Consider the following 8,234-nt stretch of genomic DNA (forward strand, 5'->3'; position numbering starts at 1 on the left):
TTTCCTCTGCAAAATGCTTTTCTGTGGAAAGCTATCAGAGAAGTTATCCTTTATGTGTTAGGACCGATGCTAGTTCTGTGGCATTTGTTCTGCATTTCTACTCACATAATGAATGGTTAACCTGCCTTTGGGGATATAGTACACTTTATCTCAATTTCTGTTCCCCTGCTCAGTTTAAATTCTAATTGTGATTCCGATGGATAAATCAAGTTGGTTGCTTGAAAGTAAAGATTACTGTAGTTCTTACTACTTGTACCCTTACCAGAAATAGGCAGGATGAATTATCCTTGACTTTAAGTTGATCACTTAATTACTCTTCCAGGTGTTCATATTATGGTAAACTATGGATTCAGGGCAAGGGATTCTTGAAAAGTATTTATCAGTTTGGGATCCTACTTACAAGCAAAGAAAATAGCTTTGCACAAATAATCAGAAAGGGAATTATTCAGAAAGCATCAAACACCGCACACACACACACACACACACACACACACACACACTATTCTGAAGTAAATACCTCTAAAAATGGGATCCACAACTTTTTTTTGTTATGTAAATATCCACATTTACATATTTTATGTTAACCTTTGTGGGCCATACAATCTATCATACTTGTTCAAATCTGCCTTTGTAGCCCAAAAGTAGTAAAGACAACATATAAAAGAATTAGCATAGCTGTGTTCCAATAAAACTTTATTTGCAAAAATAGGTGGCAATCTGGATTTGTCCTAAGTCCTATTTTATTGACCTCTACCTAAAGGAATTTGTAAATTTGTTCAACTCTCCATGTATTCTCATTCTCTCCAAACTCCTCATAATTTTAAATAATTTTATCAAATTTCCATTGTCAGAACATGAATCAATTGCATATTCTTCAGTCACCATTAATGTCTCCTTTTTGTTGGAATTTTAAAATATTTTTTACATAGTACCCTCTATTTCTCTTGATAAAGGTTCTTCAATCATATTATGGTTCCCTGAGTTTCCATGTTATCCTAAAGGTTGTTCTGTGACCTTTCTATTTGAAGGTCTATTTGATTACACACAATATCCCTGGTTCATATTTACTTCATTTTTTTTTTCTTTTGATACAACATGTTGCCATCAAAGTTTATGACACTAATCTGACTTTCTATCTGTTAAAAAGTGACTTTTTTGACTGTGTGGCCAAATCATTTATTTATTTTTGTTCCTTATTTTTAATTAAAAAGTAAAAAGTACTTTTCTTTAGTTAAATAATGTGCCCTTTTAAATAGTTGTTCTACATTTTCTTTTACTTAAATTTGTGGGGCGGGTTATGGTTTTTAGTAGTGTTCTTAGCTTGTCTCCTATATCTAAGCTTGTCTCTATCTAAAATCTTCCCTCAAAAATTCTTATATCTATCTCTTTCAAATTTTTTGTTGGAATTAAATTTGTCTTTAAATATTACACTATTCTGCTCAAACTGCCATAACAAAATCCCACGCACTGGGTAGCTTAAGCAGCAGAAATTGCTTTCTCACAGTTCTGGAGGCTGGACTTGCAAGTTGAAGGTCTTCTCACAGTTGGTTTCTCTGGAGGCCTCTCCTAGGCTTGCAGATGGTAACTTTCTTATTATGTCCTCACAGCAGGGCCTTTCCTCGGTGTACCTGCACTCCTGGGGCCCCTTTTTCTTCTTATAAGGGCACCAGTCCTATTTGGATTAAAGACCTACCTTTATGACTTCATTTAACCTTAATTTCTTCCTTAAATGCCCTTTCTCTGAATACAGTCACATTGGGTTTAAGGCGTCAAAGTATGAATTTTCAGGGAGCACAATTCAATTCATAACAAATACTTGTAAAGATGTCTGTTTATTCTTGTGTTACTTTTAGTTTAGTCTTGATTTCTGAAATCTTTTCCTGGTATTACTGATTTTCCTTGAGCAAACAAACTGCATTTTAATGTCCTCCTATTGAACAGGTGTCTTATTTCTAAGTGCTACTAATTCTGATTTATTTTTTTCATGTTTGTTATCATTGTCCTAATATCATGCAGCTTATTTTGCAGTTTGCTTCTAGTCTGTTGCCATGTTCTTCTTTAACATATGCCTTTCTCCTGCCATTGGTAGTTTGGCCCCACTTGCATTACTTACAGGACTTGTGGTATTCTGTTATTTTTGCTGGAGGATTTTTTTTCCATCCTATTTTTTATTTTATCCCTGAGGAGATTAGGGAAGATTCAAAAAGTACCACAATGTTGCCTTCTTGCCATTATCTCATCCTATATAATAAAAGCCTAATATGCAAATTGTCCCCTTGGGTGATTGGTTGTTTGACAGGGAGATGGGGAGTTCGACCACTCGCTATGATGTGCACTGACCACCAGGGGGCAGCACAGACCATGGCGGGTGTCAGTGAAGTGGCATTGGCAGCAGGCAGCAGTGGAGGCACTGCTGGCCCCAATGGGCCCTGACAAGAGCGAGACCGTGGCAGGATGGTGGAGCCAGTGAGCAGGCAGCGCCAGGCCAAGGTATGTGTGAGTGGGGGCCCGATCACCCCACTGATCGCCCCACAGACGGTGACCAGCAGCAGCGATGGGGGAGAGAGGCTGCTGCCTGGCTCCCAGACACTGAGGGAGCCAGGTAGCGAGGGCGGGGGCCTGGCCCTGATTGATCACCCCTCAGGCAGGATGGTGGAGCAGGTGAGGGGGCAGCACCAGGCCAAGGTGGGGTGCCAAGAGGGGCTGCAAAGCTGGGGGTGTAAGCTGGGGCCTGATCTCCACAGGCCACCCCAGGGACCCCACCAATGCATGAATTCGTGCACTGGGCCTCTAGTTTGTTTAATAGTTACCATGTGTTATTGAATAATTGATCAAGATGGCCTTAGTATTACTGAAGACTAAGCTTTAGATAGGCTTCTTCTTGACAGAATATTCTGTCATTTATATTGCCCCAAATACTCCATGGCTCTTGATGTAGAAATGCATTCATTTTTAATGTATAAATACCACTGTTTGTCATAACTTCTTGTTTAAGAGAGACTTACCCTTTTACCATTGTATAACCGTAGAAAGGAGTATTTCTCTCTTTGGAGAAATAGGCATTTTTCTTTTCTACTCTCCATTTATTAGCAACAAAAATCCACAACCACCTATATTCATGAGAATACATGAATTCAGAATACGTTTCCAATAGGATTGCTACACTTGTTAAATCAAGTGGAAAAAAGCAGCATCATTATTTAATTGGGAACACTTTAGTATTTTTTTAATGTAGCTTTTTCGTGGATGCTGTTCAGAGTAAGATGTGTGACATATCAATTGCTCAGTACCTGCTGTTACTTGTGATTAAGAGACAGACACTGTTCAAAGGAAATTGTCTTGTAATTACTACAAAAAGCAGGCAATCAACACAAGTATTGTCTTTTTATATTTTAAAGAGAGAGAAAACTAAATTTAAGCAGAACCTTTATTTGAAGAGCACAACTCATTTAGCTTAAAACTGTTTTCACAATATATCTACCACCCATGGTGATGTCTCTCAGCTCTTCTTGTGTTTACGAGTAGCTAACTTGACCTTTTAAAACTTATATTCTGAAAAATTGCCAGAAAAAGAATAAGGGGGATTTAATACCTTATCATCAATTTTGGGATTAGTATGATTTTCACTAATTAGCATATTAGTAGATTTAATTATCTTCACTGTTGAGTTTTTAATTCTTGGTTTTGTTTTTCTAAATCTGCTAAATTTTTATCTATATAGTTAAATCTTTGAAAGAGTGGTAGAAATCACTCTCAGAACCCAAACATAAATCTTATGAAAATAAAGAAAAATAATTATGAGAATTATTTCTATGTATTTTTATATGCTAACAGAGAGAAACTGGGTGGCAGGAGGAAGGAATCAGGGAAATCGTGTTTGTTTCTTTTATTTTTTTAATGTTTATACTAAAGAGACAAAAGATAAAAGTAATGTGTTATTCCTTTCATTGTGAGTAAGATGTACAATTGTGTAATCTAGCAACAATAGAATAAGAGGCTGTATTTTATATACAGATAGGTGGACAAGTGAGTAGATTCAATGCAATCATTCAATTACTGTACATTCAACATTAATTAACTATTATTTTTATTATTTTAGGCTCTGGAACTATGCATGCAAACAAGATTTTTTTTCAAGGACCAGTCAGTGAGCAGAAGCACAGTTAAGCTAGTAACTGCAATGCAACATAGGAAATGTCACAATGAAAGAATATAAGGGAAAGCCGTAATTGTATGAGTTAGGAATTAAAGATTCTGCCTAGGAGAATCAAGATAGGCATCACTGCAAAAATTCCACCTTAGTGCAGTAAAACATTTTAAAGAATTAGCAAGATCTCACTAGAGTCATTACTTGGTCCTTAAATTTTAATATATTTAGGAATGAACATATAAAATCTAATTTTGCATATTTAGAGATAAAAATACATGCAATAATTTTAAAATTAGCATTCTTTTTTGATTAGTTGAATGATTGGGTACCAATTTATGACATGCTTTTATATGTATTTTGAAACTTGACCTCACTTTATATCTGCTATACAATTTTCAGAATAATATAATCTAAAAATTTACATACTCATGCTAACATACTATAGGAGAAAAAAAAGTTTTCCTTCACTCTCTAGATTCCCTGGCTGGGTATGAAAATTTAATAAACAGAAACCTCATTGTAAATGAAGTTGCAAGGCTAGACTAGAGAGCTCCCACACATACCACCCAAAGCACACTATTGACTCCAACAAGAAGAATCCTATCTTGCATCTTTGACAGGAAGTGATATATTATACTACCTCAGCAGGATGAAGGAAATATTCCTCCTGGCCCATAAAGTTCACCCAATGGGAAACTGTCATAACTCAGTCAATGAAAAGTCACAACATACCAAACTTTTAGTTTCTTGCCAATATCCATAAAAGAGTGTCTCTCCTTTGTTTATCTGGACATGGCATGTTTTGCTATCAGACCACATGTCCTGAACTGCAGTTCTTTGTTGTTCCCATAAAGCCCATTTTGCTGGAGAAAAGTGAAATAAGCCAGTCAGAGAAAGACATGTACCATATGATTTCACTCATATGTGGAATCCAAGGAACTGATGAACTAACAAGCCACATGATAGACTCTATAGATAGAGAGCAACTGACAGCTCATGGGGGCAGGGGGAGCAAATGACTTGGAAGGATTGAGCAAAAAAGAAAAAAAAGAGTAAGAACTTATGGACATGGACAGCAGTGTGGTGAGAGGGTATAGGGCAGCCATGGGCAAACTACAGCCCACGGGCCGGATCCGGCCCGTTTGAAATGAATAAAACTAAAAAAAAAAAAAAAAGACCGTACCCTTTTATGTAATGATGTTTACTTTGAATTTATATTAGTTCACACAAACACTCCATCCATGCTTTTGTTCCAGCCCTCCGGTCCAGGTTAAGAACCCATTGTGGCCCTCGAGTCAAAAAGTTTGCCCACCCGTGGTATAGGGGGATAAATGGTGATGGAAAAAATACTGAAGTCAACATTATTTATACATATTATGTATAATACTAGAGGCCCGGTACATGAAATTCGTGCACTGGGGGGGAGGGGGGTGTCCCTTAGCCCAGCCTGCACCTTCTTCAATCTGGAAGCCCCTCAAGGGATGTCTGACTGCTGGTTTAGGCCCGATCCCTGTTGGACATCCCTCTCACAATTTGGGACTGCTGGCTCCCAACTGCTCCCCTGCCTGCCTGCCTGATTGCCACTAACCACTTTTGCCTGCCAGCCTGATCACCCCCTAACCACTCCCCTGCCAGCCTGATCGACACCTAACTGCTCCCCTGCCGGCCCGGTCACCCCCAACTGACTTCCCCTGCCGGCCCAGTTGCCCCTAATTGCCCTCCCCTGCCAGCCTGGTCATCTCTAACTGCCCTCCCCTGCTGTCTTGATTGCCCACAACTTCCTCCCCTCATGGCCATCTTGTGGCTGTGGGTGCAGCCATCTTTGAGGGTGGGGAAATTAGCATATTCCCTCCTTATTGGCTGTGGGCTCCGCCATCTTTGTGATGGTGTGAGGGTCAATTAGCATATTCCCTCTTTACTAGATAGGCTTGTGGAATCCACAATATTCTAGAGACCTTTAAAATATGTATATTTAAAAAAAAAAAGATTAAGTATCTTGTCAATGTCATGCAAACAGGAAGTGGAAAGTTGGGGTGTGAATTTTTCTAACTCTAGACTTAATTGTGTTTCTTTGAGGTCTTCCAAATCATCATTTTCCTTGCTTGAAATTGTATACGTAGTTAGTGATAACAATTGCAGTGACAAGTAATTTATATTTTTGGTAAATCCTAACTAATGACTTCTCTTTTTTCATTGGGACTGTATATGGGAATGTAGCTGTGGGGGAGGGGCTTGGAGCTCTGTTGGTGAGGGGAAAATGAATCAAGGATGACATGTAAGTTTTTAGCTTGAGGAGCAGGTTGGATGGTGGCGACACTTACTGAAATGGCAAAGACTAAGAGAGGAAAAGTTTTGAGGGGTTGGGAATCAAGAGTTATGTTATCTAAGTGAGAGAAGGTTGGTAGGCAGTTATGTCTGTGGGTCTGGAACTCAGGGGAGATGACAAGGTAGGAAGGTGAAGCTCCTGACTCCTATAGTGTGAAAATCAGAGACCTTCACAAATGTGATGTTTGTGTGGTAGATCCCCAGCCAAAAAGAAAAAGTCCTCCGGGAGAAGAAGCACGTCTCCTCGGAGTGACAGAAACCGAAGCCCTCACCACTCAACGGTCAAAGTGAAACAAGACCATGAGGACCATCTGTCCCGGGGAGAATGGGAGGATTAGCAGCACTGGGAGGCATCAGGCAGGAACACAGGCGAGCTAGGAACAGTGACCCAGACAGGCACAGGGGCCGCCCCCATCAGAGGAGAAGCTCTAATGAGAGCCCTGGGACTGCAAAGGCTCAGGGACCTGATGGAGCGCTTCAGAACCTGCAGGCCCAGGAGGCAGAGCGGGAGCCTTATAATGCCCCATGGGGGGAGGGAGCATCGCCAAAGGATTGAAGTCAGTACCAGCTGTAATGAGTCTCTGGAGTTGGTTTCTCCACCTGGTGGCAGCAACCAAAACAAAGAGGTGCCTGTTAAAGAACAGCCAATCGTCAACTTTCTGGGGGCATTTCTTGAGGACACTAACCTTCTGAGGTGTAGTCATTCAAAGCGACCCCCCAGAGCACTTATCCCTATAAAACAGTGGCGTCTGTACCCCTTTAAAAATTAAGAGGTGCTTCCAATCATGCACATCCTGGACAAAGCGCTTACCTCCTGGGAAGACACAGCCCAATCGCAGACATTCCAATCGATTATCCCTCTGGTTCAAACCAGCATACGATCTTCCAGCAGAGGCTTGTGGAATACACCTGTGCAGACAGGACAGGTGGCCGCAGGGTGAAGCCCTACCTCATTGGCCTTGGCTCAATGGAATATTCTCGAATAACAAGCGCATTGAACCAAAGAGATACTATGCACTGAAAGAAAAAGATGTACTTAAATTTGGGTTCAGCTGCTGAACCGGTTTGGCTCAGTGGATAGAGCGTTGGCCTGCGGACTCAGGGGTCCCCGGTTCGATTCCTGTCAAGGGCATGTACCTGGTTGCGGGCACATCCCCACTGGGGGGCATGCAGGAGGCATCTGATCAATCTCTCTCATCGATGTTTCTGGCTCTCTATCCCTCTCCCTTCTTCTCTGTAAAAAATCAATAAAATAAAATTTAAAAAATTGGGTTCAGCAGCAGAGAGTATGTTCTGTTTCATGAGTCCTCTGACACTTCTGAAGTAGACAGCGAGAAGGAGGAGGGGAAGGAGGTATCTGAAACCTAACAAACTAACCAACACCCCAAAGCCTTGAGAGACCTTTCCTTCCTGCCAAGGTTTTGTGATTGACACAAGAGCTCCGGGGGCTCTTTGTAATGCCTCTTATTACTTTAAGTCTTTCCTGGGTTGCTGACCAGTTTATGTTATAATGGAAGAAAACTGACTTGTGTTTGTTTGAACTTTTTTCTGTGGCACATCTGCCACTTGCCTGTGGGCAAATGTTCTCAGAGCAGCCTTACCAACACATCCTGTTCTAGAAACATCATGTTCTCCTAGAAGCATGGTGGCTTCAGTTGGTGCTTTCAGAACTGCTGCCTAAGAAACTATAAACCCTTGTCTAAAGAGGAATTGTGGATTGTTCCCTTTATTTATAGGCTTTGTGGATTTGTTTTGTTTT

At 40.5% G+C, this 8,234-nt stretch overlaps 1 pseudogene; it reads left to right on the plus strand.

Moving 5' to 3' along the window:
- Positions 1-5,218: 5,218 nt before the first annotated feature.
- LOC139006130 (smad nuclear-interacting protein 1-like) lies at positions 5,219-7,843 on the plus strand (annotated as a pseudogene).
- Positions 7,844-8,234: the final 391 nt, after the last annotated feature.

Source organism: Myotis yumanensis, unplaced genomic scaffold (assembly GCF_028538775.1).
Source record: "Myotis yumanensis isolate MYYU_CA2020_CCGP unplaced genomic scaffold, mMyoYum1.0.hap1 SCAF_3, whole genome shotgun sequence".
Classification (NCBI taxonomy): Eukaryota; Metazoa; Chordata; class Mammalia; order Chiroptera; family Vespertilionidae; genus Myotis; species Myotis yumanensis.